Source organism: Pogonomyrmex barbatus, unplaced genomic scaffold, assembly GCF_055798465.1.
Source record: "Pogonomyrmex barbatus isolate J1 unplaced genomic scaffold, ASM5579846v1 scaffold22, whole genome shotgun sequence".
In the NCBI taxonomy this organism is placed as follows: domain Eukaryota; kingdom Metazoa; phylum Arthropoda; class Insecta; order Hymenoptera; family Formicidae; genus Pogonomyrmex; species Pogonomyrmex barbatus.
Genome location: NW_028297119.1, coordinates 2,481,312 through 2,505,183, shown reverse-complemented (window position 1 = coordinate 2,505,183; position 23,872 = coordinate 2,481,312). Strand labels below are relative to the sequence as shown.

At 33.9% G+C, this 23,872-nt stretch overlaps 1 long non-coding RNA gene across 1 annotated transcript; it reads right to left on the bottom strand.

Annotated features, from left to right (window-relative positions):
• Positions 1–205: 205 nt before the first annotated feature.
• Positions 206–23,089, bottom strand: LOC148936440 (uncharacterized). Its single transcript, XR_016139566.1, has 5 exons — positions 22,749–23,089; positions 10,083–16,351; positions 3,036–3,143; positions 2,699–2,865; positions 206–696 (listed from the first exon to the last, which is right to left on the bottom strand). It is a non-coding gene; the product is annotated as an uncharacterized LOC148936440 (long non-coding RNA).
• Between the last annotated feature and the right edge of the window lie 783 nt (positions 23,090–23,872).

The following is a 23,872-nucleotide window of genomic DNA, read 5'->3' as shown; positions in this document are numbered from 1 at the left end:
TATATTTCATATATATATATATATAAATTATTGCAAATATAATATCAATAAAAATCATCAATTGATTAAAAACAAAAATTGTACAAGTAATGGTTCTACTATTTTAAATCAATAATGATCTCAGTAGAAGAGTTTTTATTTTCCATAGAATATTTCCCAATCAACCGTAATTAACACTCTTGAAAAGTACTTTAATTGCAAGAAACAATCTCATTGTTGTTATAATTGTCCAATTATAACGACTGATTGACTTTTAGAATATACTTTTTTACATTAATTTTCTCTTTTTTTTTTACAGGAAATATAACGGAAAATACAATATTTTGCATGCATAACATTTATTTTAACACACATAATATAGTGCACAGAGGACGCACTATCTCATGAATTTTAAATATTAAATATTAATGTTATCAAATATGTATATTAAAGACACATAGCCGATATAATATTTGCATATTATTTAATTAAATTAAGATATGATATATTAGTAAGAATCAATTTTAAAAATTATTTCTGAACTTTTATTTGATTAATTTCATTTCTTATATCTGTACTATCTGTGCCCACTTAACTTGTCTTTTTCTAAATGTCTTCTATATTAAGACAAAATGTTTGATTATATAATGACTCTCCATGCTCCAGTAATCCTCGAATAGTTATCCACTCTGTTTTTAATTCCAATTCTCCCACATCCTGTAAAATTATTAGATTACAAAAAATTATTAAACTTTTAGAACTTTTAACATAAAATAAATTCGCCTTTTTTATATTAACATATATCATGTGTGCACATCCCTGATTCATAAATATTCTAAATTTACATCAAAATCTTGTTAAAGTTACAAAGGACTCCGCACAAAACCACGTGCTTTTAGAGCTCTGTGAAATTGGCTGAAATTTTATATTATAGTTCTTGACATACTGATCAAGTTTTTTTAGGCACAAAGCTTAAAAATGGCTAGTTTTTTGTTACAGCCGTTTGAAATGTTGTATTTTATCATTATTCTTGTAACGTTCCAAATCGGTTTTTTTATAATAAATCGAAAGATTTTAAATAATAATATGCGATTTATCTACACATTTGAGAAAGATTTATATGTATACGTTTGCCTATGCATATGTGTGTGTGTGTGTGTGTGTGTGTGTGTGTGTGTGTGTGTGTGTGTGTGTGTGTGTGTGTGTGTGTATTTATGTAAGGGGAGAGGGCTAAATAGTATGCTACTATTTAGCTTCAAAAGCATATGTTTTAAAATGTCGGAATAATAACAAATAACTAATTTTCACCACTTCTCAGAACACACACACACACACACACACACACACACACACACACACACAACGCGCGCGCGCGCATGCACACAATGCATGCAAATATATCTATATTTATAGCGTGCATATATGTGCTGGTGCGCGCGTGTGTGTGCGCGTGTGCGTGCGCGCTAAATAAGTTGGTGAAAATTAGTATGTGTTATTTGTTGTTACTTCAACATTTTAAAACATGTGCTTTTGGAGCTAAATAGTAGCATACTATTTAGCTCCATCTCTCTACACAATTACACACATATGCACAGGCAAACGCATATACACATATACTTATAAATCTTTCTCAAATATGTAGATAAATCGCATATTATTATCTAAAATCTCTCGATTTATTATAAAAAACCGATTTGGAACATTACAAGAATAATGATAAAATACAACATTTCAAACGGCTGTAACAAAAAAGCCATTTTGAAGCTTTGTGCCTAAGAAAACTTGATCAATATATCAAGATCTATAACATGCTAAAATTTCAGTCAATTTCACAGAGAGTCAAAATCACGTGGTTTTATGTCGGGTCCTTTAAGTAAACTAAATAAACCTTAAAGCTTTGTCATTCGTTTCAATTGTTAAAACAAAATTTGTGAAAATTTTTGTATCTTTAATTGTTTACTTTTGAAACGACTTAGAATTCGAATAGTTTTGCTAAGAAGAAATTAAGATTAAATTGTTCCATAAATTTATATAGAAATTAAAATTTAAACGTTATTTATTTATAAAATATTATTTATAAAATTACGTTATTTATCATAATTTATTGATACGTATCGTTTACTTCTATTATAAGAATCATATTTCTAAATCGAAGTAAGTCGTAAGAAATCGACATTGGGAACACAATTGTTTGAATGTACCGCCTACACATTGCTGATTAGTACATGTTACACCTGTGCCGTTGTGCATACACGTAATATTTAATACGCATGTGGTTCCGTGTGTCTCCAACAATGGAGCTCGGCAAACAGCTTTTCACGCTGGTTTCCTCTCACTCGGGCGCATTAAGCGCACGCGCGTAAATTTCGTGTACGCCCGATTGTTCGTATGTTAACACATGGCATGTGCAACGTGAGGACAGAGCCGGAATGTATGCATATAATACAGGCGTTGACAGTCAGTCATAGTCCGTTTCTGTGTGATTTCCGGAAGATGTATGTGATAATATTCAACAAAACCAAAAAGCTAAATTATACATATAATCTTGCGGAAAATTCGTAACGTTCTTCTTTCGATATGCGATACTGCATAGATGCATAGAAAAACGATAAATTCAGGCATACATTTGCAACTCACAAATTTAATGTGTTAATAGATTTTCAAATCATATGTATGTGTACGGCAGTACTTATTTATATAATTATAGAAATATAATTACTTTTCCAGCATTGCAAGCCTCCGTATATGAAATCCGGGATATTTTCCTCGGAGATTTAGTGCAATCAACATTATCAATATATACTTGCTAGTTCTCCAGAACATTCAGTATGATTCTTACAACCGTCTATTATTACATTACATGTAAGTATATCTCTTACTATTCTCCTAAAAAATATTGTATAATTATAACATCCATATATTTATTATAAAATATTTAACAAGTGATGTTTTATATGCAAAGATATATTTATTTATTAATTTAAAAATTTACACATATAATATATATTTCATAGTAGTTTTACTTCATGTAAACACAATTATAAACACTCTTATACCTCATTGTAAGTAATGTTACTTGTAATGTGTTTTGTTTCATTAACTCATTTTATTATTGTATTCGTGATAATTCATTCGTCTGGCTTGCATGATATAGAGATAGGAACCTGAAAAAGGAAAGTTAACGGATTATACAATATTACTTTATACGAAAATTGTTGATTTCGTTATTTTTTGCTAAATTACGACAACACATGTTGCAGTCATGTAGCTTTAGGGTATTGTTATATGAGAATGAAAAATGTTAATATAACAGAATAAAAGAGAAGTAATAGACGGGAAGCACCCATTTTATATCAGTTGTATACACTCTTCGCCGACTGACTCTGACTAGAAATTTTTCAACAAGAAACATCGGAAATGATGACGTATAAGATCGAAGAAACATATAGCAATATCAACTATTGTCGACGATATTGTTGAACGATATTCTCTCACGATTTCCTTTCGTCTCTAAATGATATCATATTATTTTTTTTTTATATCTTCTGCGATTAAATACATTATTATGTTTAAAAACTGATAAAATCACAATGGGACGTGTGTGTGTGTGTGTGTGTGTGTGTGTGTGTGTGCGCGCGCGCGCGCGTGTGTGTGTGTATGTGTGTGTGTGTGTAATAAGTAATATTCTTAAAATGAAATATAAATATTAAAATTTTGAGGGATTTATTGTAATCATTTTGTATTGATAAATTTTACAAATCTATTGTGTCAATAGCAAATGTTATTTTATTGAAAAATATTTTTAATTTATATTGGACAGTAATTTTCAAAAAATGTTTTGTGACATTATTAATCCAGATAGCCACTAAGTAATTTGTAATAAAAAGAAATATATTATTATGATATTTACAGATTTAATATAGATTTATCTTTGCATATCTCCGAAAAATAATTTTGGTTCTGTATTATATAAAAATTTATATTAAAACCAAATATAAAAATAAAAATTTATATTAAAACCAAATATAAAACCAAATATTTTTATGTCTAAAGCCACAAAATTTTGATTCAAAATATAACAATTTTGTATTTTTACTAGTTATAAATTAGATTAGTTATTTTTTTAATTGTAATTGATAATATAAGGTTTGGATAGCTTTTAATTTTTTTTAGGTTTTTTTATATTATTAAATTCATGAATAGATAAAAGGTCCCATTAAATTCTGACTATTAAATCAAGACTCAAAAGTTTTTTCTATAAACCTAAAAATGATTTTTTATAAAGTATGTCACGTAATAAATTCCGTAAAATTCTTATAAAACATAATTATAAATTATAATTTAACTATTACAAAAAAGAAATACTGATCTACTAAACGATATAACGTACCTATCATCTGTTACCATATTCCATGTATTCTGTGCCACAATCACAGACAGACACATTAATATTATGCAAGTAAACTTCATTTTGCAATAAAATATGCTAACAGATGTTCTAAACAAAAGAAACATTAGATTAATATTTTTCAAAGAATATAATAATTGTGACTTATCTGTGAAATTTATAAGAAATTAATTGTATTATTACATAGCACATAAAATAAAATGAGACTTTAATCTAAATTCGAATATCAAAGATTATAAAAATTTTTATTTTATTTAAAATATATAATTATATATAACAGTGGTTGTGATTTCTTTAAATACATTATCAATTTCAAATTAAAGTTTTAATGCTGTATCGTAAAATAAGAAATTATTAAAAGTTTTTTCTTACCTGCAATGTGCGGAAGTTAACATCTAAATGACAAAAAGCACAGTAGAACTATAATAGTTATTAATCATTTTACTAAAACAGTTACGTAAAACGATTGATAACTATTATATATTACAATAGATGTTACTTAAAACAGCTGGTTACATACAACTCTGCATATAATGATTCTAATCATTCTTAGCTTCATGTCGAACGTTATGACGTTAACAATGCATCAAACATTAGAATTTATTAACTTTATAAAACGTATTATTATGATAAAGTTATGATAAAATAATTAAAATACATTTATTTTTGCATATTTTTATTATTTTATCGTCAAATTATTTGTTTCAGCAAATTTTGAATTTGCGAATGAAAATTTTGAGTTTTATGGATATTATAAGTTGAACTAAAATTTTATAGTAATATCATATTACGTTAAAATATATATATATATATAATAATAACAGTCTGCACTATTATTTTATGTGCAACGTCGTAAACAATTTCTTCCTTTTATAAGCATTTCAAAATTTCAATTAAAAATATAAGATTTATAAAAAAAAAAAAAATAACAAATACCGTTATATAAATGTAGCACTAATCAAAATATATAGTGAAATAATCACTATTACCAACGTGCATATTTTCGAAAAATGTATTCAATAAAAATTATATGGTACAGACGTGATCGTCTTATTATGCTAACACTTTTTTTAGATAGAATAGTTTTGCGAAGACCCGAATGTCAACTTCATTTTTTTTAAATAGAATCATATTCATTAAATAGAATCATGTTATATGATATGATTTTTCCAATTATTCTGGATATAACAATATTAAGTACGGATATGAAAAAGTTAACAATTCACAAGATTTTTACACCTTATTCTGGCATATTCTGACATAAAATATAAAATATCTCATAAACTATTTACTTTTTGATTATCTTAATATTCTCAATACAGAATGAGACAAGTTGAATAAAGAAAATATTTGTTAAAAAAAAATACGTACTTGTATATTATTAATTTCATAAATCGTTTTAAAGTAATTATGTATCTTTTTCTAGATAAACTTTTCTCCTATTCTCATATTTCCGAAAATATTCAACATGATTATAGTTCAACAGTTACTTCATTCTCTATAATTCATAACATATCTTCGTAATTTTGATGTGCGTTATATGTTTAGATTTAATGTATTCATTGTTTAATGACTTTTCCAATGTATTCTACGTCTCTCACCGAGACGAGGGCGATCCATCATTTACTGCATCTCTACGTGAAATTAAACTATTGTATTACAATAACAATTCATCAATGTGCCAATTTCGAAATGCAAAATGCGCGCACGTATTGCGTGCGATACTATCCGCAATCGATCGAATTTCGGATTTTTCGACCGAACGCCGCTCGTTTTTCGAGCCGCACAGGCCAATTAAACATTAAAATATGACATAATTTCCAACGCACCGTGTTCATTACATTTATCGGGATAATTTTATATTTATTTTCGCCATACTTCTCGATTGTTTTTAGTCCACGATCGGGATTAAGGCAAACAGTTTGCGTTAATCGAACCGATGGTGTTTCTCTCTCTCTCTCTCTCTCTCTCTCTCTCTCTCTCTCTTTCTCTTTACGTTAACACATATTACGTATTAAACATTTCGATGTTCATAGAAAGGAACGTGCGTATGTATACGCACGCATATAGGCGTATATCACGAATGTATGTATATCGTGCCAATTTGTACGGTTGATTTTCCAAGTCAACGGGTAATCAAGAGGCGGCTAAGCCGCATCGTTTTCCAGGCGAAGATTGCTTTTTCATTCCATTTCGCGGCGGATTATCTTTTTTATTTCTCGCCGATTAACGGGCTCGCAATGTAAATTAATCCAATATCGCATATGAGATGTGGGACACATGTGCGGCCACGGCTAGATTGAATCTCCCCTGGTGGAAGCGAGCATCATGATGACGATATGTCGCGTATTGGAAAAATAGCTCTCGTGCTCGCAAATGTGAGTTAGTAGCCGACATGCGCGCGCGAGCCATCCATAAAAATCTAGCGCCGATCGTTCATCGGCGTTAGCCATGTTAGTCCCCCCGTATTGTCGACCATTCATACGTATAAATCTAACAATTAGGGAGAGATATGTGATGTGTCGAAGCGCGTTTTATGATACTCGTTACACTGGGCGATGTGTAAAAAAATGTGGCGCTTGATTTATAAAATATTCAGGCCGAAGCGTGTCGAAAGGGGGAAAAGCCGGTGTCGAAAAGGGAATACAATGGAGTAGTTGTTTAAACATTTCATGAAATATTGCTGCCACAGAATAACGATCATTAATTATGGTCTCTATTTCGTGCGAAATTGCTCGTAGATAATTCCGGATATCTGACACTAAACGTCGAAACTTTTGACAGCGACGGAACAGCTAAACTTTTCCGGGATAATACTACATCGAGGCGAATCGTATCCGTATATATACATAATATCGCAAAGCGAAAACGCAGTGTAGTCCATTAGCGACTGACGTTAATTGAGTTGCTTAAATTAATCCAATGAAATGAATTCTTTTTTGTTTCACAAAATATCAGAATCATATATTATTATTTTTTAAATTATTACATTATTTTACTATATCAATGCTGTATGAGCTTTAGTAAATTTACTTCTCTTTCATGATACCGTATTATTCTATTTCATGATATCATATTATCGGAAATGTAATTGAATCGTTTAAAGTGAATTAAATTCTAAAAAAAAAAAAAAAAAAAATAAATAAATTTAATCACAATCAGAATTTATTCTAGCTGTTTCTACATATTTAATGTTTTTTTACACGCGATTGTAATTTTATGTCAGCAACGCTATGTTAATCGCTTTACAGTATTTTGTTATTGTAGTTAAATGTTATTTAATTAATTGATAAACAATCGAAAATGTACATGTGTAGACTTATTATCTTGTATTAAGATTTATTAGTTTAAGATTAATTAATTTTGCTTTCATCACACAATCGAATCAAATAATTAAATTCAAAACAAATTGAGAGTGAATCTTAAATAAACAAGGATACGTACTTAATGTTTTATGATACCAAGTGAAAACCAAGTGAAAACCAATCAGTATAATTGAGTGTAAAATACAAAAGTGCCTCGTGTTAGATCATTCACATTTCAGGTCAGGAGTTTACAAGCGAACCAATAATTATGAGATGAAAGCATCCCCCCAATCCGTCCTAGAATAACCTCTTCCTCGATGTAGAGAGTAATTGGCCTCTAAAGGGCCCTACTTCTCGTCGTCTTCTCCCATCCAATTACTCATCACACGAAAATGTTGTGGGCTTACTTTCGATCAATTAATTTTGCCGGCCTTTCAACGCTGGCAAACATTTTCCCTGCTATTCCGTGTTGTTACAACATTATGGCGAAATTAGTAATATAACGTCTTGAGCGTATATACGTAAAGTAGGACAACGGGCGAGGTGAGGTGAGCATAATTTGATTACATATTTCGCTGCAAGTATAGAGTAATTCGAGAGCAACGTTGCAGCTAATGCTTATTTAAGGGAGAAATGATGTCAAAACGGTGCACAAAGAGAGAAGATATAAGCGCGAAGTGTAATCCTTTTTCATCTATCTTCTAAACGCGGAGATCTGCACAATTAATTAGAGCTGACGTGAAGAAAAAGCGGCTTGCTTAATCAAGCAGAATACTCCCTTTTTTTACGAAATTCTCTTGGTTTCTCATGCAGCAATAGTCAATGTTTACTCGATACACCGACATAATGTTTTTATTCGTTCTAATAGGAGATATAGAGATACACTTCACTTCGTCTTTTTTTTTCCTGGAAAACTTTATCTAAGACATAAGAAATTGTTAATTATATCAAATATCAATTACAAGAAGCACCTGTTATTTCTTATATTTTCTTTACTTTTTTTATCGCATCAAAAAAAAAAAAAATTTGTCCATCCGATGAAGCGATCTGAAATATCAGTGCTAATACAGAACTATAAATAAAGCGGAAAAGTAACACTTGCTAATATCGCTTTTCGGTTCGCGCAGATATTTCTTTTTTTGGGTATCTTTTGGCCTCTTTTTGATAGAGTGGCGCGCACGACCTCCGTTTTTTTTGAGGACGAGAGGGTTTTAGGGGTTTGAGAGTCGGGAAGGTCGCGTTGTACGGCTATAAGCCGTTTTGTTCACGGCGAAGGACATCAATATCGCTGCCGCGTCGTGCCAAGTATTCAGAATGCCCTTCAAGAATTTTAATGCGACGGAGAAGGAATTTATTGCGACATAGAATGCGCGGTAATGGCGGAAATACGTATAAAAGTCGGGAAAAGGGTGCGCATTGTCGCCGTCTAATGGCCTGCCTCGGGCGTCGCGTAGTGGCGACGTGTACACGCACTATCCACGCAGGACCGTCTTTCCGAAGGGCTTGATGTGCAGAGAGACCTTTGCATCTAGTACAGAATTTTAAAACGCAAGAAGAATCTGCCTCGGGCAGCTTTCAAGAAGGCCCGAGACAGCGGAGTATACCGCGCAAGATTGCGCTCGGCGCAATTCTGTGAATGTATCTGTGTGACGTTTCATATAGAATAAACATTTGCTTGATGAATATATAAAATGATTAAAAAATATAATTATATAATTTAACTCTCAAAATATTCTTTTTTCACACATGTATCTTTTCTAATATTAAAAATAATTTTGATATACATATTGTTGTGATGAGAAAAGAAGAACGTATCATTCAACTTTAATGCACAAAGGAAGTAATATAAAAATAATGAAAATTATGTATATTTTTTAATATATGGTTACGTGAAAATTAGAATTTAATATGTTAATTTAATGCATCAAAGATTTCACTTGTAATCAAACACAAATGTACAATTATATAATTATATTATTTAACGATTATTTATTAATACACTTTTAGTATTATGCGAAAAAGTTATTGATATTGTCTATTTAATAAAACAATATTACTTAAATATTATATTCAAGAAATGATAGCTGTACAAGTGTAATATAGGGGTAACAATATAGTGGTAGGTGATTAAGCCGCTGTATTGATTAGGGCGATACTAAATTAATTACTATCATTAGACTGAATTCCTGGTAACTGTATTATGTAACGTGTTATGTGAGAACTTTAAATAATATCTCGATAATATCGAGATATTATTAGTTGTAAATTATAATTACAAAATATAATTATATATAAGGTAGAAAAAGAGAATTTTTATGAAATTATTGTTCAAAAAATTATTATATGTATATCTGAAAAGTTGTAATTATATTACTGTGTACAATACATACGTGAAAATCCTAACAATTGTGTGAGCTGCAGCTTTCATTCGTCATTGCTTTGTAATAAAACCGCACGATGTCTCACAGTCTCTTGGTTGTGAAAAAGCTTGACCTGCATTCCGGGAAATATTTCCCTCAATGAGACTCGTTCCTCTTCCGCCATCTTCACTCATTACGCCGCTCAATTTTGTCTTCTTATAACTATTTCTTTGCGGTAATCCTGAATTAAAGTACATCATTAAAAGAGCTTAAAGTTCACTTGAATCTCTGAATATCGTAAAAATAATAATCGCGATTGATGCAACAAATTCCAGTTACAGCGCAAAAAATATGTACGAAAGGATTACGTATGAAAGGATTCTTTTTAAAGCTACGTCTATAATTTTCTCTATTGATTCTCAAATTTGCGAGTGCGTGCGTTCGCATTTTTTAAATTGCAGATGAGCGCAGTTTTTTTTAAATTAAAGAACGTTGTTTGCGTATCTTTGTACTACTGGGTAATTCTAGGTCGTACCATGAAAAAGTAAAAAATCCATTTTTGCTTTGAATCAGGATTAAACTTTTCAGAACGTGCCCTCGCATAATTAGTAATACAGAGGTTGAACATGTACTTTCGTCCACGGTAAACTTTTTCTTAATTAAAGTATATGAAAGTAGTACGTAAACATTCTTTGGATTTTACGCTTTGGATTTTTTTTTCTCTTTCGTTTTATTTTTAAATAATTACAAACAGTAAATGTTCGCACATATTATATTTCTTTTTCTTTTTATTAACATTCTACCTAATGTTTGTTAAAAGAATTGTCAAAAGAGTCTTCATAAATTATATGGGATTGATAACACACAAGAAAATATATTTTTTTAAATTAAATATTTTGTTTGACGTTGGTACATGGATGGATTTTTTTAATCATGGAAGGGGAGAATGTATCTGCGTATACAACGACTGAAATAACGATTGAAGTAATAACTGATAGTATATTAACATTTTAATTTATTAAATAAATGGTCATATATTTGTCAAGAAGAATAAATGACAAATTTTCCTGCGCCCATGAGTTTTTCCCAATAACTCATATAAGACTCGAACATATTCGTTTAAACACACAAAAACTTTTCATTGCACTTGTTATTTTTTTTATCAAATATAATATTTTTATGAACTATTTTTTATATGAAAACGTGATGCATCACATATATGATATATAGGTAGCATAGCGATATACCTTGCGAATGACTGCGAAGTTACATGTTTTCCCGAGTTAAATTCAATTTTTTATGTTATTCCTATCATGTGACGTAATTTTTATTAGCCCTATCAGATGCCTTGTTTCAAAAACTATAAGAAATGATGTCTATTTTACTTTTGCCAAGCATAGCAAAAACAGATCTTTTTTAACAGTTTTTTTTTTTTGTAAGAGAGATACATGTTAACTGAAGATTTTTATTTATCTAGATGAATTTTAATATTGATCTATGTCTCATGTTGCATTTACGTGCTAACTCATTTTGCTGTCAACGTTCGCGGTAATATGTGTCGATCCATATACATCATCCGGTATATAATTGTGAGAGCTCTGACAGTTAAAAATGTATAACAAAAGTTTTAATGCATTATTTGTATAATTATTATCTTTTAATATATTATTCACGAATGCACATCACAATCTATTAAATTTTTATCAAAAAGCGATGTGTGTGTGTGTGTGTGTGTGTGTGTGTGTGTGTGTGTGTGTGTGTGTGTGTGTATGTGTGTGTGTGTAAAGCATTTTTTTCTTTCGAAAGAAATATCCCGTCTGTTGTTCCGAAGATCTGCTATTAATGATCAAAATTGTTTTATAATGGATTTTAATAAATAATATTTTTTACGCCACTAATGTGATTAGGACAAACTTTTTAACGAATTCCATAAAGTAATCCAATCGTAATATAAGCACCGTATCGTATTACGTTATTATATAAAAAATGTTTTTTCATTTCTATCAACTTTGCAGATCTTTTTATAAAAACAGAAGAAAGAAAAAGAATATTACATATATACATTAATACTGATATAAAAATCATTTAGTTAATGTACGTATCGGTATAGTTTGGCATTTTATCTCGTTTGAACACATTAAGTAATATTAGAGTGACGTAGAAACTCATTATCGACGGCAATATCGACGATAAAGATTTCCTTGGCGCCGAACAAGCTTGCCGCAGAACAAACTTTAGTTCTATAAGCGCACAGACGAGCACAGTCAGCCTAAACTTCCTGATAGTACGCCATAAACGTCGCATTAATGCTAATGTTGATGGGCGCAAACGCAAGCGGAATAATTTTTATCAGTCATTCTTTTAGCAGTAAAAACTTTTCGCATTATTCCACAAAATCATTCCGATTCTCAACAAGAAATTTTTTGTTACTTTATCGGACATCTCGTCAAGGGTGATTTATATTTATTTATTATATATGAATTATATACGCTCTAGAGGATAAATCACAACAGTGATATCTGTCTCGCGTTTTGAGCATAGCAGAAGAGATTGATTTATTATTAACATTTTCCGGTTTCAAATAGAAAAAAATATATATTTTTTTTTAATACGTACGACTCTTCACGTTAGTTTTCGAAACGTTTTGCTATGTATCTTCACATATTTGTTATTCTCTTTGTTTTCTCCAAATAACGTGATTTAAATAACGATATGTGTAATAAAGAATGACTCGTGTTATCGTTAGCTGTGTTATCGTGTTATCAACTGACAAATACGGGCGCTATCGATATTTTTTTATATTTTTACACATAAAGCCGTACCTACACGAATAAAGGAAATTCGACATTTATATGACCGTGACAAATAGATGACGACTGCACAAAGGCAATGTGTAGATTTTACTTCTTCAACTTTCGCCCGCATTTTACTATACAGATATATGTGTTTTGCATGTACAATGCGGACTCTTCGATCTCCGCATAACGTCGAGTTAAAGACCCCTGAAGCAAAATTCTGTCTCGACTTTGATCTCGTGGATGCGCCTGTGTACATCCCGGCCACGTCCTTTGTACGAATAAACGTGTACGCTTGTGTGAGAGGAAAGCACGTTTCGACGTCGCCGGAAAATCATAATGGTGCATCCACATCCTAGAGAGATTTTGTGATACAACGAATTTTTTTTTATTTTTTTATCCGCTTTGTGATATATGCATAATTACTACACGTTTTTTAGAAAGCTTATAATGGCAATAGTAAACGCGCGAGTCATTGTGCTTATTACAAGTCTTAAATTAGAAGGAAAGAAGATAAGCATTATATAAAATACATTTAAATAATCATGTTCACGATTTACCGTAAAAAAGCAATGATTCAAATATATTGTCAGATTTTATTATTTCGAAGATAGTTTTTTATATACGACAATGAGCGCTTTTAGTATCGGAGTGAACGCACCTTAACGGGAGATGTAATACGATGTGGTGCGGTGCGTAACGTAAAACGTGAAAGCTTTGAAGTACGACGGAAGGGTCGGAGATATTGGAGTGATCGGTATGTGTTTCACGATGATATTCCCTTATTGACGAGCCAGAGAATTGTTGTGCCTTTTGACGCTCATGTCATTTCTACCAATTGCAATTATCGCGAGCGTCGCGCGTTCACGATCGCTCACAACCGTACAATAACCTTTTCCGCAATCGCCATTACGTCGGTCGAGCTTCCTAGGAGGTGAATATCTCGGCGTGCTCTCGGCCGCAGGGTTTTCTAGGGTTCCTGCCTAAGATCCCGATCCTTCCAACAAGAGGAGAAACGCTATCTCGATCATTTAATTACATTAGTTGGTGCACGCTATAAGCTCCGAGCGAAGTGATTAACTTATTACGGCTCGTCGCTGTTTCTGAAGCACTTTAATTTATTTAGTGCATCCACATGAGTAACAATATCTGCGGGGCAACAAGGTGCGGCGGTGCTGGCTCGAGTTTCGTGTCTGCGCCTCGCATGAATTCTGGACGTAATTTTGCGTGAGTTTAACCGCGCTGGGTCTAACATTATAAGCGAGCCAGTACGCTGGAACGCGCGACGTACCCAGGATAAATGAAACATTTCGTATATTTTCCTTGCGCACGCTTCGCGGACTCCCTTTGCGAGGTGCCCGCCACCTCTTCCCTCTAGCCGCCCGAGAGAGTCTCGTGCCAGCGCCAATAAGACTGAATAAGCGAATCAGACCGTAAATAGAATTCATCGCCGAGTGCCAGGAACGACTCGTCTACGTGCGCGCCTCGCCTCGGCGGGCGCGATCGATTTCAGGAATATATCGTATGATGGAGTTAGAAACGTATTGATAGAAGTAACCCCATTTTCCGAGACGAGAAGGAATTTCGCAGCCACGCAGTGTCGAAAAAATTTATCAGGATACGCCAATGTCTTGGATAACAATAACATGATGATTTAAGGCTTCGAGACTTTTAGGTTCGGAGCGACAGCTTTTAAGATTTCACGGATGTATAGCTGAGCACGCAAAGTTTTTCTAAATTTCTAGCTTGTTCCTATTTCGGGAAATGGAACGTGCAGCGCAAATGCATCTGGACGAAGTTTAAAGTATAATATGAAGCATAAGGAAATAGAGGAAGTCGTGTTTATTGTCATGGTTCGCTCGGAAAATGATAATGCGAATTTTCCACGGAAGGTACTTTGCGATCAAACTATACGCTTAAGCGATAATTTTATATAATAATCATTAGCGATGCGGTTCTTTACAAATTACCGGCTCTACTTGTACAGTCCTCCACACAGCAACGCTGTAATGCACGGCATTAGCGTAGCAAGACTGCTGTTTTTCCGCCCCAAATATAGCTGGCTTTGCCTCTGTCCCTTAGGGTTCACTTGTCTGACGGCAAAGTGGCATTTTACGCTTCGTATGGTATGTCTATGACCACGACCATCTAATATTTGGACATGCAAAGGGTTGATGGATTAATAACACCGCTATTATGTTTTTTAATGTAACTAATTAAAATCTTCCCATTTAATATGAGGGAAAGGTCAATTTTAAAAATTAACAGAGATTTACGTTTATTTTTTTTTTTTTTTCATAATCTTAATTCATGATTCGGATTGTGCAAAACTCAAATATTTTTACAAGCATTTTGTTCCAAATAAAGCCAAGACTAAAATGGAGATTAAAAAGAAAGTTCTTTCTCTCAACTTCCTATGTGTATTTCTATGACCAAAAGTGTTTTCGGCTTCATCATATGTTAGGAATGTTCGTGAATGCGTGAGTTACATGCCAATATATGTTATATCAATGACAATGCCATTCAATTGGATTACAAGCATTGACACGTGCGGCCGTCATATCGCCTGTAATTTCAATAAATTTTTCAAAAAGGGAGAGAAGAGAGAGAGAAAGAGAAACGAGCTCTGTATGCGCGTCGAACATCGAACAACGGCTGAAACGGAAAAACGGGTTCGTTGTCGGAGAGTTGACATGGAAAATATTTACGATTATTTCCCGGACATTAAAGCGAGTGGCTAGCAACGGACAGGAAGTGGCCCTTTGGCGATCGGCTTCATTTAGCGCGTCGCTGCTGAAAGCATCGCCAGCCATCGCGAGCAACGACATTCGCTCCTTTCACCAGCACGTCTGAAAGCAGCTTTATCTGTTGTGTATTTTCCACTGAATTAAGTTTCTTGCCTTCTGTTGCCCAAGTTTATATGTTTTGCGGAGAGATAGCGGCGCTCATCCCGGTCGACGTCGAGTCGGGGCTGGATGGAACTAGGAACGAGGCAGGCGGGCAGGAAGGGGCGGTGAAGAAGGGTTCGCAGGGAGGACTTCCTCGCAACGACGATGACGACGACGACGACAACGACGACGATGGCGGTGATGGTGGTGGTGGTGGTGGTGGTGGTGGTGGTGGTGGTGGTGGTGGTGGTCTGCGGTTGGGTGGTTTTTGTTTGCGCCACTGCGCAATATCCAGTCAGTGGCTTAACCGCTCCTTTGCCTCTTCTCCTTTTTCGTCTCCTTCTTCTGCCACTTCTTCTTCTTATCGCATTTCTTGCGCGCCCCTTCACCGTCCTCTCGTTTCACCGTGTCTCGTTTAACGCAGTATTCTCTTTATCTCACGTCGTTCCGGGCGGTGACGTTGTTCTCGGCCTGTCACCGGTGACTTACGCGCAGAGATCTCGTTCCGTTCTGTCACGTTTTCGCACTCCGTTTCGATGGCTCGATATTTTTACATTTTCTTGTTCGCCACGCGTACTACGCTTCCCTTTTGCGCGAATTATTCTCCTTTTGACATCTAAGAAAAAACTTGAGAGTGAAAAAGAAAGCGAGAGATTGATTGATATATACTATTAGCGCATAGCTATCATTACAATTAACACACACACACACACACACACACACACACACACACACACACACACACACACACACACACACACACACACACACACACATTTAATAATTACATAAATATAATTACATAAATATAATTACATAAATATATAATAATTACATAAATATTGCTAGCCTCTCTTAATTAATTATTATATGTTATTTTCACGCTCCCTCCTCTTAATATGTTGAGCCAATAATCTTCTAAAACATTTTAAATTTTGTTCCCTCTTTAGTTCACTTGGCAGATCATTATGAAAGAGACATTTTGAGAGAGAGAGAGAGAGAGAGAGAGAGAGAGAGAGAGAGAGAGAGAGACGCAAAATTGTCACAATGTACACATTACGTGGCTCGACTCTATATTGATTTTTCAATTAATTCAGATTTATTTTAGAATAACAGAGATACCTGAGATTATCTGGAGGAATAATTATATAATGCAAGTTTGCAATGTCACCTTCGTAACTTGCACTAATTAATGCATAAGCACGTCCCGATTATTCAGATGACTACGTACGTAGGATATTATTGCGAAATGCGAAAATGTATGTTCAGCTTATATGCATATACTTGACAAACAGTTCGGATTACTGCGAAAGCTCGAAGATTCGGATTACACATATTGCACCGTGTCTTTATACATTTCTCACAATTGTCTTAGTTACGCCGATGGTTGATGCATCGCGCATTAGCCACATCTGAGTGCATTATTGTTGTTATTTCACAGCGTAAATCACCGTTAATACCTTCGGCGCATCGCTCAGTAGATTATCTACCATTATATTCTCTTTCATAATTCAACGTATCGTCGATGTAATGTACGTACGTGTTCTCTGATAAAACACGTATATCTTACTTCGCTTTAACGAATCGAACCATACAGACGCTGAAAAATTATCTCAGTTTCATCGGCGAAAGTCACGTTCGCCGTGTGCACTTGTCTCTTTGTATTTTTTTTTTTTTTTTTTTTTTTTCTAATGCAACGCTGTGCAAGATATCGTGGCTTAGTCCGATTTACAGCAATACGGGGAGGGAAGGGGGGAGGGGGAGGAGGGGAGGTTGAGCGCACGGACGTTAGTTTATTTGTACCGATAACGGACCGTTCGGTCCGATTAATTTACTTCTCCTCCGTAATTCTCAGAGTTCTCTCTTTCTCCAATTCAACCTACCTCGCCTTCTCTTTATCTTTCCGCGGGAGGTGAGCAATCATCGAAAACTCGACGCCGCGGAACCACGGCGGCCGCCGCCAAGAAGTTCGTTTGTTATTCTTGGAAACAATTAACGTAAATGTCGATATTCAAAGCGTTTACACTTGAATTTAATTACTCCTTCGTCCTTCGTCCTTTCGTCGCGAGCGTCCTGCCTCGCCGGGCGCGCGATATCTCGTGCATTTTACATTCTGTACAATTTCGACGTAATATCCTTCGTTTCCGCGAGGGCGGCGTTTCGTCCCGGCTTTGAAGATCACTGACACGGGTCTAAACAAGAGATCGTTTTGTTCGCGCGCGGTCGCCCAACCGCGCGTTGTAAACCTACGAGTAGGTTTTCCCGGAGAACGAACCCTACTTTACGTACATTTTTTTTATCTTAACACGGTAGTCTTGTCTCCGCGTTGTAGATGTACGGATGCTAGATTACACCTATGCTCGCGAATGAAGAGACGTGGCAGAATGAAGAGAGGAGAGAGAGAGAGAGAGAGAGAGAGAGAGAGAGGGGGGGGAGAGAGGGAAAGAGAAAAAGAAGTGTTCTCTTGTACATCTTGTACATCGAGGTGCAAATGAAAGAACATGTTCGTCGTCGACATAATGATGATGTAAGCGCTTGACGATAAAGTAAAAATAAATAACTGTGCGATCAGATATAAAATACTTTTTTAATCTTCAATATATAGAGTTTTTCGCCAACATTTCGATATCGCTAGAATCCGAATGCATTCGCTTTTTTTTTAATAACGAAAATGAAGCTCGGAAGAATTTCTGGCAGCCAGAAAACTTTAATATGAATCCATCGTTATATTCAACCGTACGAGCGCGTATTTTTCATTGATAAAATTCGCTCGAAGTATATTTAGTCGTACCAATTATATTCACTTATAAATAAGATAAAAGTTCAATAATAAAATATGATTTATTCAGACACATATTTATCTTAAATTTTATTAATATCTTGTTAATCCTCTCTAAAAGAAAATTAGATTAAAATTATTAGATTAATATAAATTAAAAATTGAAAGAAAATTAATTAATTAAAAATTAATTAAAATTAAAAATTGATAAAAAAAAATAGATTGAGATATTAGAAAACAGAAGAAAGAAGTTAAATGATATTCTCTCATCCGCTATATATCATAAGAAAGAAACGTTGTTTATTTATTCTAATTTTAACTATTAATTTTTGAAAGTACGGCCTTCTCTTCTCTTCTACATATTTATACGCAATGCGGTACATCCGCCAGGATAATCGACCGAACACGCGGCTTCGACATAAGATGTTATCGATGGTACAATATGGACGATGCAACTCCGAAATTCAACGGGAAAACATCCGGCGGGTGCGATTAGGAACAGTGAACGTAAACTCAGATATAATTCTATGGTCGTGAAAGCAACGGACGGTCTGTTCCGCGAACGAAGGACCGGAGGTCGGTGTCGGTTCCCGGATGCGGACGCGGCTTTTGTACGAGTTGCGCGCAATATCCATCCGCGAGCTAAACCATCTTCTTCCGCACCTTTCTGCTTTTCGCACTGTTTTCCCGCTTTATCCCACGGGACGCTAGACAGTGACATTGTCCCCGGCACTGTCATCGCCGCTATCCGCACGCGGTGCAAACGTCCCTGGCATCTCGGCTTCACGCGCCAACCCCGACGCTCCCCCGACATTTTCTCCTCATTCCGCGCCGTTGCGGACTTCCAATTTTATCCCTTTCCGAGATATTAAGCCGCGGTACTTCCGCGGACTCTGATTCGCGCCTGCGACGAATAATGGCGGCTTTTGAACCATTTGCCTTTGCGACGGGATACAGCGCTAGGATTGTATATCTATATTCGCGAGTGATGCTATATACTATCTGCTGAATTCTGAATATGTGTGTACGCGTGTGTACGAGTAGTGTGCAATTATATGAATTGCAAATTCATCAGAAGTACAACCTTTGCGCGCACAGCGGAGAATATAATCTCGCTATTTCGGTATACGGCTAATTATTTTGCAAATACACGACGAAGTGCGAGCTCGTTTGATTTTGATTATTAATATGTAATTATCTTTTTAGAAATTATACGGCTCTCTTTAACATCAAATAATCAAGTTTTATCTCAGTTATTTTTTTCATGTGCACTGTATTTTTTAACATTATATTAAAAAAATAATTATAGATATGTATTTAATGTTGAGGAGCAAATATTGCTATGAGTGATAATCAATTGCAAAAAAAAAAATTTCGCATGAAAAAGGAAATGTTGTGAGGCTGCGTATCTCTTGCAGATCTATTTTTTGGGGCCATACATACGCGAATGCGCTAGAGTGGATATTCATCGAGTCACTCTCTATCGCACCCTCCTCCCCCCCCCATATAAAATTTAAATTTTGTGTAAAATATTTTACAATTTTTATTTTTAGGATCAGATATAAAAAAGAAAGGAGCGTAACGCAGCCGCGTACATTGATGTGCGAATTATTTGTATGCATGTATCTACAATTCAATATCCATTGGTGTCTCACACCGTGCGCGTTTGCGCCTATAAACTTCACGTGCATATAGGAGCCTGGAAAAATATCCCATGCGATTATTAATTGTGCGAGTCCAAAATTTCCCCTATATGTCCGTCCCCCAGTCTTATGTGAATTATTGATTACAGAAGAAATAGTATTGTGCTGCCAATATATGTATTGCATTTACATTGGAAGTGTCTACAGGATAAACGTGTAAATGATTATTACATATCAACTTAAGATTTTCTTCCTTTTTAACATAAAATGCGATACTTTTACTTAAAAAAATAAAGGAAATCTTTGTAATATTTATATTTTACATATATAAAACATCACCAATAAATAAGTATTTATCATATATGTATGTACATTTATATATGTATGTATGTATGTGTATATATATATATATATATATATATATATATAGGGTTCCTTGACTGCGGAACAGGAGAAACGCGACGATGCATCAAAGTTCGCAAATGTAGCGCGAAGTACAATATATTCCGCGTTAGTCACCTGAACGGTCCAAAGATGGATGGCTCTGCCAGAAATATAGATCGTTGAGATGTCAGGGGCAACCGGTAGAAGAGAATAGTCTTTATACGGATACTCAACATTCAATGGAAGGACGATAACAACGTTCTGTGACTTAACATCGCACTGCCTTGAAAAAAAAATTTTTGCTGCGAAATATATTTTTTGTATTATTTTTTGAAATTATGATATTCAAAATGACAATATACGTACAATAATTTTACTGTAATAATTTTTTTGTAAATAATGGATATTTATATTGCTATTTCAAACAATAATATTACAAAAACGTTATTTTAAGCAATATTATTAAATTACTCGAAATATATAAAATAAATAAATAAATACAAGAAAATATACATTTTTAAAATATATTAAATATATTAATTATAATTTTTTAATTCAATTTTTTTTCGTAGAAATAAGATAATGCGTTTAGATTTAGATAATGCATTTAGATCAAAATATTTCGAGCCATGTTTAATTCCTCCTGTGCGTACGGGGTTATTAAATTACAATCTCTGTCAGATTACAGAAGCAGTATTAGAACGATATATAGTTAACACCTTATGCTTTGAGCCTGTATCGTGATTCAACCGAATAGTGCGCGTAAATGAGCACGTGCGTTATCAGCCATATATTTGCGTTTATGGTAGGCGCCAAAATTATCGGGTCTTAATTAGGATCGTGACGGTATTCACATATCTCACACACATTCGCGTGAACATTGATACACAAATGCATCGTAAACATGTATAATGGTTGATATTGCTTCAAGGATAATTGTTGGAACGTACATCGAAATTCATCATGCCGCAAGCATTTCGAGACTTGTCTCTGCCTACCTTTTATTAATATCTATTGCCTCATAGTACGTATAATATTAGATTTAATAATACTAAAACATAAAAATATTTTAAATTTATAATCTCACACAATTTATTGTACGATGTAATTCTTGTTATGAAATTTCCAATAATAAAATTCCAATAATAAAATAATAAAAGTAATAAAATTTTTTAAAAATCTAATGAACTATTAAAAGAATAATAAATATCGTTATGCTATTACAAATTTTTTAATATTTTAATAATGCAAAATATATCTGTCAAAATATATCTATCATATATATGTATAAAATAACACATAATATATTAATAAATTTTATTTTATATTTCGCAATTTTATATACTTTTTTATTAGTAAAATTATAAAACAGTAAAAGAAAGAAGTGTATAATCATTATAAGAGGAGGAAAAATTATAATGATTAATATATCTATTAAATGTTTTTGGCATTTAGATAACGTCTAACATAAGACGTATAATAAAATGACATTATAGCAATTTATAATAATTCGATAGTAATTTTCAGGGAAAAATGCAATTTTTAATAAGATATTCTTGTTTATAGCAAATGATCTTTGTATTTTGAATAATTACATTTTACATTTGCATTCTTAACTCTTAATATTTAGCGAATAGTATATCATCATGAAACCTGCTCTTTGAATTTGTTGCTGGTACTTCAGTAATTTGTGCATTGATTAATTGCAATTGGTCCGCGCTTCCATTCTGCAGTATGAGAAAGGATTTGATATATCATAAATATGAGCTAAGTAAAGGTATTTATATGAGACTAGGAGCGCAACACAAACGGATTCGTTAAAGAACTACAAGAGTGTACTGTATATGCACTTGTGCCCTGCATAGTTAGACCCTCAGTTTCCTTATATTCACGGCAGAAACTTTCTGCAACGTGAGATATATGTACATCACACAAAGCTTTAGATGCATTAAATATATAGACACGATTGTGCGCTACGGAGTTACATTCCGAAACACCACGGAGCGCCAGCGAATTACCAACGCGACCGCAAATGTTAGCGATGAAATCCGGCGGCACTGCTATACACTCGACTATATCATAGATCTGCAAGAATCCGCAATGGAATATGAGGGAGGCGAGGGAAAGGGGGAAGAGGAGGGGTGGGGGGGGGGATGGAATAGCCGCCACGCGTTAGCTCGGATGTCCGGGCATAATTTTCTACTCACGAAAAATAATTAGAAGGGTTGCCCCGGAGAGCGCGTAGCCGCGTATGGATGGCCTTTTCCGTCTGGGCCGACCGGAGCTTGATTACTCCTAGGAATACTTGAGAGCGAAACGGCAATTTAAATTAGTGGACGTACACGGCTGCCCACGCGTACACGCGCACGCAGACACGAAACACGCGTACCTATACGAAACAAGAGAGCCATCCCTCTTTGCCGACCCGCTCGTTTTATCGCTCCTCCACGAGAGAAGCCTCGTTCCTTCCTCTGCCACAACTGAGTGAATCGGCCGCTTTCAGCGTAGCTCGTGCAAAATATGTAAGCGCGTAACAGAGAGAAAAAAAAGAAACTAATTAATCCTGGCCGTTTGTCGCATTTTGCATAATCGGTGACACGGCGCACCGGCAACGCTCGCCGCTCGCGCTCGCGTTTGTTTTCGACGCGCTCGCCCGACACTAATTTGCCATTTTGCGAGGCGGAAAAAAAATAATATCTGAGTTCAGCGCCCGCCAAATTATCTTCCTTCGACATACGTGAATGATTCCGCGGATGCGGATATCGGATTGCGGAGAAAAAACAATTTCCTTTAGATGGCACTATCATATATTTTTTATATTGATAACATTTCCTCGAGTGTTTCTAAACCTTTCCCTTTTTTTATTTCTAACGCATGTAATACAATCATACTGAATCTAAATATCAATCTAAATATTTTAAATTTTTATATTTTTTTCACATCATAATCAATTTATATAAAATTTCATTCTGATAAAATATAAATCTCAATATATATTCGGAAGATATATTTGAAAGAGAAAGAGAATAGAAAAGAATATAAATAAAAATATAGCATATGTTACACAATAACAAACATTTGCATATTTTCCTGTGTTCTCATATTTTATACATATTTCATTTATTTTATTTATTTTTAGTTTACGTAAATGCTTAAAATAAGTAGTATTATTTTTTGATGATCTATTTCGTGTTCATGTAAACATATAAGGAAATTTAAATAAAAATATTATAAAAAATCAATATCTTTTTTATAGTTTTATTTTATTTGTTTAATTTTTATTTTTTTCTTTATTCTCCCTTTATTCTCCTTTATTTTTCTCTTTATTTCT